The sequence below is a fragment of the Heterocephalus glaber genome, unplaced genomic scaffold (assembly GCF_053883595.1).
Source record: "Heterocephalus glaber isolate CG9 unplaced genomic scaffold, H.glaber_assembly_v1.0 deba00001460, whole genome shotgun sequence".
Lineage (NCBI taxonomy): Eukaryota > Metazoa > Chordata > Mammalia > Rodentia > Bathyergidae > Heterocephalus > Heterocephalus glaber.
The window spans coordinates 6,337,516-6,345,891 of record NW_028258307.1 but is presented as its reverse complement, the minus strand read 5'-3'; the positions used below and the strand labels follow the sequence as shown (position 1 = coordinate 6,345,891).

At 38.9% G+C, this 8,376-nt stretch overlaps 1 pseudogene; it reads right to left on the bottom strand.

The window, feature by feature from the left end:
* Positions 1-5,886: 5,886 nt before the first annotated feature.
* On the bottom strand, positions 5,887-8,047 carry LOC101703588 (histone-binding protein RBBP4-like; annotated as a pseudogene).
* Positions 8,048-8,376: the final 329 nt, after the last annotated feature.

Below are 8,376 nucleotides of genomic sequence, written 5' to 3'. Positions count from 1 at the left end.
ATTAAGTATTAGCTCCAGTGCTGCAGTATATAGATTCATACAGACAAGGGTTAAAGTATTAGAAACTATCTTAAAGCTACTTGGAAAGTTAACAGCCAATAAAAATCTGTTTTGGTGAAGTAATGCTTTTTGCTTAGGTTTCATTGGTTGGGTCTAAAATTCCTGTTTCTAGGAGTTGGAGGACAAGATTCTCTGCAACCAGAAAGAACTGGATAGTCTCCAATTGCTTATATAAGATATTTTATGATCACTCAGTAAAAGCAAGTCCCTTCTCAACTTGCTAACGGCCACCTTGAATTATTTCCCAACAACATTCAAACACAAACTGGACTGCAGGGGTTTCTCTTTGTTTCAAAAGAAAGCCAACATACGAGATTAAAAAGTGCTGAGTTAATTTTGCAGTAGTTACATTTAAGTAGAGGAAAGTACATCGAACTACTAGCTAACCTGCCTTCTTCCTCATCCCAGCCTGGAAACACTCATGTATACAACCTCACACCACTACTTACTGCTTGTAGAGCTTGGTTCCTTTAGTTCCTGCTCTCTTTTTTTAAGACTGTAAATTTCTTAGCTGACAATGATAATAATCATGTCAGTCCCACCTACTTCACAAAGATTTTGCATGAAGGGCATCTTGTTAAACACTGAATGTGCAGAGTTCTGGGAGATATAAATGTCTACCTCATCTTCCAGGGTTTTCCATAATTTTAAGGAAAGATGACATGAATAACGTCTTATTTTGGAGGCAATGTTAGCACCCTTTATAAGCAGGCATGGAAAGACTCTTAGGCAGAAGTGATACTTCCATATGTTAAAAAATCCCAGGAGCTGAGAAGTCAGTCTGTCCTTTAATGCTATGAAGAAAAATGCAGACTTTCTTTAGGTAGAGTTCTGGAGGCTTAATTATCTAATTTGAATATTGCTCTTATCATTGTGAAATATAAATGGGCTGTCCTTCACATTGGAAGTTTAACATCTGCCATCAAGTTCCTGGCTTTGAAATGAGTAGCCCATGTTACCTTGCAATGTCCAAGCATCTAAGTGCACAACCCACTGAGCAGGCACATCTGCATCTCTGAGTCTGCTCCCATCTTGGCAAGAAAAAAATGCAACAGATTCCTTTTCTAGGGTTTGAGCTAGTTATAGATCTTAACATATTTAAAAGCAAAACTTCTAATACTCTTACTCTCCAACTTCCACCTTACAAATCATTATGCTGTCCATCTTTGCCAATGGCAATCCCACTTTTATTTCAGAAAAATAAGACCTTCAGTCTACCTTGTTTCCTCTTCTTCTCTCCACTCAACTTTGAATCCATTGACAAATTCTGTGGGACTAACTTCAAAATATATGCATAATCCATCTCCCTTTTCATTATTTCTTCTGCTACCACTTGGCTTGAAACTGTTGCCATTCCCCACCTCAATTATTGCAATAACATGCTAACTACTTTCTGTTTATGCTTTTGTTTCTGTCTAATCTTTCGCTAACACAGCAAATTGACTAGCTCATCTAATAGAGCAAGTAAACAATGCTACTTTTTTTGCTCCAAACTCTGTTAGTCTCATCTTTCTCATAAAAGCCCAAGCATGCAAATTGGGGTACTATGTGATCTGATACGGTCCATCCCTACCACCTTTCTTTACCTTGTCTCCTATTGCCCATTTCTGCAGCTTGAATATGTCAAGTATAGTTTCACTCCCACCTAAATTCTCAAACTTTTGACCTCAGATGGGGAATTACACTATCTGTTCCTCTAGTTCTCAGACTGAATGATACCGGAGCACAGGAGGGAAAGTCAGCTTATAATTTAGAAAGATTTCTCCAGCACAAGTGGAAGAGAATGTGTTTGTGAAGGAACCAACCAAACACTGTATTCTCCAGCATACAAGTGACAGTTATTGGGCCTTCTTGGCATTCAGAATGATGTTAACCAATTTCTACAGTAAATCTCTTATCTGCATCTCTCGTCACCTGTTACCCTGACTGTAGACAAATTTTGACAAATGAGCAAATTACTCTTGGGCACAAATTAACAAGTTAACTCATATAGGTTGCAAAGAACATATTTCATTGATTTCAGATGGGCAGGATAAAAAGAAGTGGTCTAGTAGAATCAGCTCACCCCAGATCCTCATAAGAAACAATATGGCACATGTTTAAGAAAAAGTTACTTTGATACTTGGTAAAATGATAAGGAAGATAGTATTCATGACTACTGCAAGAGGCACAAGACTATTGCAATAGAGGAGAAATAGATAATCTCCAAATACAAAGCAGACAGTGGAGGACTGAGCGCCAGGGGGAATAGTGAAGGAATCAATGGATAGAAAATCTCTAAGAGGATACAGCCAGGTAGGGGGATTCTTGCTAGACTGATTAAGCAAAATTCTTTGTAAAAATGAACTGGGTACAGGGTCCAAGGACTTGGGCTTTCATAAAAGATGGTTCAGAGAAGCCTGACTAAAAGGCCTTGAAGGAGAAAATCTTTGGCACCTAAAAAGTCATCTAAGAGCCCATCTACTTCCAAATATCAATAATTAAATAAGCTTCTATTTAATTCAACACTAGACATTCCAAGGACCTTTCTCTAGGCACTGTTTTAAATATGGAGGAAATAAATTCAAACATGATACAATCCTGACTTGGGAATTTCCACTCTTATAACGAGATCAAAGAAGAGTTAATAATGACCATGTAATAAGCACAGACTGTAAAAGGAGGATGAAGAACCCACTATGGAACACAGTGTAGAGAACAAACTAATGCTGTGTAGAAGCAAAATGAACAGTGCTCAAGGAAGTCTTCACTGAGGAGGATGCTTTGTTTTGGGTTTTGACATAAAGGGTGGGGGTTTTCAGGTTAGCAAAAAGAATTGGGGAAAATTGTTCAAAGTAAAAGTGACAACACTTAACTGGTATAGAAATGTAAGATAACAAATGTGACAGCTTACTGAGAAGTGGGAGAGGTTGGATCCAGCCCTGGGTACCCGCAGGGACAAGGAAATCGATAGAGGTAGTGGTTACCTAGAACCAAACTGGGAAGGACATTGTACTATGACACATGGTACTTGGGCCTGACCCTGTGGGAGAGAAGAGGAGGGAAAGGCAAGCATTTAGTTTAGAGAGATTTCTAGGGCACAAGTAGAAGACAATGGATTGGAGAAGAAACTGATCAAAGGCAAACAGACTAATTTGACAATTTCTAAAGTCTAAAAAAAAAGAATGTTTCAAGTCAGATTGACTTATGATTTATAAATCTCATGCTAATTACAAAGGTACAATGGATTTAATAATGACTCTCATATATTTAAGTATTTGTATGACAGTACTGGTGTTAACAAATATAAAGAAAAATAGAAAAAAATAAAAGCAGGTTGGCTGTAAAGTATGTAGTCATTTTCTTAGGATGTACTGAACCTAAGGTGCTTGAGGGACTCCCAAGCCTAGGTGTCCAGTGACATGCAGATCTGTGTGTGGGTAAGTAGCATAGAAAGAGTTAGAAATTGATAATGAGAATTGCAATTACTGAAATAGAAATAAGGTTTTGGGTCACAGAGGAAGGAAAGGAACACAGGAAGGATATCGTATGAAAAGACAATGGAAAGGGACCTGGATGCATTTGTGCTTCAAAAATAGCACTGTGTGTCTGATAAAGAAAGCTTCATGTTTATGTTATACAACCCAACTGTTCCTAAGGAGGATGTGTTAATTGAATGAGATAGGTTTGGATAAGCAATTTAGGGGATGCAAATTTGCTGAATTACTCTGCAAATTTGAGGGAGAAGAATTGAAATTTTTTGATTAAATTAGGGAGGAAGAAAGCAGAAAAGGAAGCAAGATGCTTAGGGAAGAAATTAGAGAGACACTCATGGTAGGAATTTTAGGGGAAAAACATTCCAGAAAGGCTTTGAAGTTCTATGTTGTGGTTTAAGTTCCCCTCACCAAATGAAAAGTCAGGAAATCCACAATTCACTGATGTTTTATCTGTAGATTCACTGGCATGGAGTGGGAAGAAAGAGGGATCAGTTTTTGAAGAAGAAATGATTTCCACTTTTGGCTATTAAGTGCAATTAAATAACAACATTTGTTTATAAGTGGTGAGAGCCAAGATCCCAAGAACTGACACAAAAACTTGTGTGGAGGGTTTCCTATGCCACTAGGAACAGAAAGGTCCGAATTTACCCTGTGTCACACAGTATTGCTCTGCATAAAAGATACACACAAACACAACACATTTGCGTAATGAATTTCACTAGCTAGCTGTGTGATCTCGGGCAAGTTGCCATTATTTATCCATATGCTGACTCATATACACATGCCTCTGTATTCATATATCAAATTCAGAGTCAAAATGATAGTCTCATTGTGATGCTTAGCATGACCATCCTGTCAGTCTGTATATTTCACCACCTTTCTACATTCAGTGCCATGTGTATATGCAGTGTTGCTACACTACTACTGTACAACTCAAAATAATACAGGAAGGATACCTGTATTTTTTTAAACCTACCAATGTCTGATTTTAGAAAACGACAATTTTGATTTTATAAAGTTTTCTTCAGAGCCAAATCAGGCAAAATAGATAAAAGAAGCTGAAAATTATTTCCATGATATAAAAAAGTATCAAAAGGCTTATCTATAAAAATTGATAGCGCAAAGCAGACCTTGTGTGCATTCTGCAGGCAGCTGGCATCAACTGCTCTGTGTATCTCAGGGGATGCCCTATTTTATGCTGCAGATACTGCAGAGAGGCAGGTGTGGTTTCTAATGCAGAAGCAAGCTGTCTATGAATATTCATAGACACACTCTAGATAAAATCCTCTAATAGTTTTCTGGGAATTGTTAAAATAGCAAACATAAATTGTGAGCTAACTAGATATAAGTTAAGGAAGGATATTGAGATCTTTAAAAATGAATATATACAGCACCCCATTTCCAAAGTCTTAATCATAAAGCAAGTCACCTCTGAATCAATCTCCTCTGAGCTAAGGGACTTGTTACTTGAAGTAAATTGCTAAGAAATAAGAAGCACAATTCACAGGCAACTACAAAGCGATAGAGTCACATTCTTCTTTATGCAGAAAAGCAGTTTATTTCATTACAAGCACTTACATAGTTAGCCAGGGAGGGTGAGAGGCCTGCTGGTCACACAAAGTGGAGATGATATCAAGCTAGTGTTCAAAGACTAACTCCTAAAAAAACCGAGCAACTCTTATCTAGGATTAATTTAATTTTAAAAACAAATAGAAGCTATCAATTCACCCTTCTCAACTTGACAGTCTACCTGAAGCACAGCTGTCAGGTAAAATCATATACCTTTATAATTTGATGGTCCCAAGGTTTAAAATAACACAACCCAAACCATTGCATGTAAAGGAAAATAATAATATGAAAACAGCTCAAGAAATACATTAACAAAAAAATACACGGGGAAGGAGAACATGTTGCTTTGACTAAACTGAAGAAAGCAAGAGGAGACTGGTTTACATAGAAAAATGTGCATCCTGGAAAGTCAGGTGTGAAGATGGCTCAATTTCCCCCAATTCCTGAATAAAACAAACATCTTGCCATACTTATGCTTCATGGCTCAGCACTTACGTCACTTGGTTCTACTCCTTGCTTACACAGCTTTATTTAAATAAGTCTGAAAAACTTGGGGATATAGCTTAAGAAGAAAAATAATCACACATGAAATTCTCCTTTCTGTAGCTACTTGAGACCTAGTTTGTTACCAGAAAATTCCTGAAGAAAAATTAAATATATGTCTGTGGCTTTGCTGAACCCAGTGCTCCAGTTAAACCCTCACTTTTCCAGCTAATAGTATTCTTGGTGGTACTCATTATGGAAGCATTGCCAAACAAAGTTTGTATGTCTCTAAATGAATCTAAATCTTAAAATCAATCTCAGGGTTGATGGAGGGTAGTCTAAAATCATGAGGGTAAATGTATCTAGTAAATGTATCTAATCCTTGTCCTTCTAGACTCAATCTTCCTTCAGCGTCTTCATCATCATATATGTTCTCTGCCACCTGCCTCACTTGCAGAATATTGTCTTTGGATACAGAATAAATCAACAGTATTCATTGGGATTCCAGGAAAAGTCAGCTTAAACTGTTTGACCACCATAAATAAAGGACAACTCAGGCAGGCCATCTTCTGCATCATTTTGGGACTGTACTTCTCCAATTTTACTTAAATTCCAGACATTCAGTCTATGATCAGTACCACTAGAAGTCAGAAGAGTCTCATCATGAAGTAGACACTGAGCCTGGAATATCCTTCTGTGATTCAGAGGAACACAACTTAAGTTTCAGATTTCTTAGATCTCACAAAGCAGCCTTCTTGTCAGCTGACCCTGTGGTAAGAATGAACTCACTGTAATTACTGAAAGAGAGACAGTTCACTTCCGCATTGTGAGCATCAATTCTGCTCTTTGTTAGGTCAAAAAAGACCCATGGTGAAGCCAACAAGATAACCAGCCACAAGAAAATGTAAAATGGAAGTTTTATTGCTTCCAATGAACACACACCGGGGTTATAAATCCAGGAGTCTGTATGGTGGTGACTGGGCAGAAAGAGACAAACCAAGGTCACCTGATGGGTTAAGTTCCACTTTCCTAAGTAAGGTTTTTGTTTCTCTGAAATAGAGTCACTTGGTCAAGGTTGAGTTAAATTCTACTTTCCTAAGTTAGGTTTTTGTCCCTCAGAAATGATGTGGGCTGTCTGCCCTGAAGGGGGTGCTGTATTTCCTCCTCACAGTGGCTAGTTTGGAAGTGTTGTTTGAAGGAATATCCCAAATCACAACTTTCTGATCATTGGCAGCTGATCCAGAGTCTTGTAGAGCAGATGCCAGGAAACATCTTCTGCTAAGATTGTCTTCCCATCCATGACTTTTCCCTCCTTTGGAATGGCACTGATGTCCCATCTGTGGGTGGTGTGGTCATCTGAAAAACTGAGTAAGCACCCACTAAGTCTTGGATTCCAAGAAAGCCCATCACCTCCTGTTATGGGTGTGTCTAGATGTCCCCCAGAGCCTCATGCAGTCAGAGGTGTGCCTTTTCAATGAGGGCTGGATCTAGAGTGTGTGATGCTGGGATTAAGGGTGTGTGATTACTAAATTAGTCCACTGGTTGGTTTGGCATAGTCCTGGCTGGGGATAGTGCGAAGGCCCACCCTGGGTGTGAGTGCTACTCACCCTAAGGACATGTAGCCTGGATAGAATATAAGGGACAGAAAGAGGGCTGCTGTCATCACTTGCTGCTGCTGCTGCTGGTCCTCCTCTGCCTCCTTCGTACTCTTCGATGCCTCTCTGCCTTGTGCAAACCCGCCTTGGAGCCAGCCAATTACAGGGTGAAACCTCTACAAACTATGAGCTAAATAAACCTTTCATCCTTTAAGTGTTGGGTATTTTGTCACAGCAATGAAAAAAAGTAACTAACACACCTTCTTTCTGATGTCTGTGGAGACGCAAGTCTGACCTGCACTCTCCATGAGTGTGAGTTCAAATGATACTTTGTATAGTCAAAAACAACAACATCACTGGATGGAATCTTTGTTGCAATGATGACAACCGAAAGCTTTCACTCTAAAATCAGGAACAAGACAAGGATGTCCCCTATCACCACTGAAAAAAGATGCAAGCGTTCTGGGGCATAAAATAGGCCCTGTTTAGTTCTCCTTTGTGGTTGATCTTGATTTCTATTGCAATTTTCCAACAAACAGAGCCTAAACTTCCAAATTCTCTTTTCCCACAGTTGTAGTGACATCATTCTGAGCATCACCATTAAGGGGCTGTTCACTGGCTATCACTGGGTGCTTTTGTTCATCCCACATGTATATCCCCAGCACAAGTCAAATAAATTCTAAAATCTTTCCCTTCTGGTCTGGTTATATCTGGAAGTCACTGTGCAGTTAGGCTGGACCATTCCAAAGCATGGGTCATCACCACATCATAAAGAAAAAGGATGTTCTTTTTCCACATTTCATATTTTTGGTTGATCACATGTTCTTCCCCTGCATTGTCAAAGACTGCTTCCTTGTCAGCCATGGTGCAGGAAAGTCAGGAGGACCCTGGGCCTAGTGATCAGGAAGGGCCCGGAGGCTGCAGGCCCACGTGCTTAAGACAATGTCTATAATTGAATGTTTCTGGATCTCCAGAAAGAGTCTCAAAACAGCCTCACTCCCTGCATAGTGTTTATTTTCATAAAATGATGCATTAAATGATGTCATTTTTTTCTCCTAACCATGACCTGACCTTTGCACACGTTGTGAAAAATACAACATTGAGCAAAGGAAGCCAATATACATTTTATTCCCAAATCCCAAATTTGAAAGCACTGTTGCAAGAGTTATGTTATCTATCATGCAAATAATTTT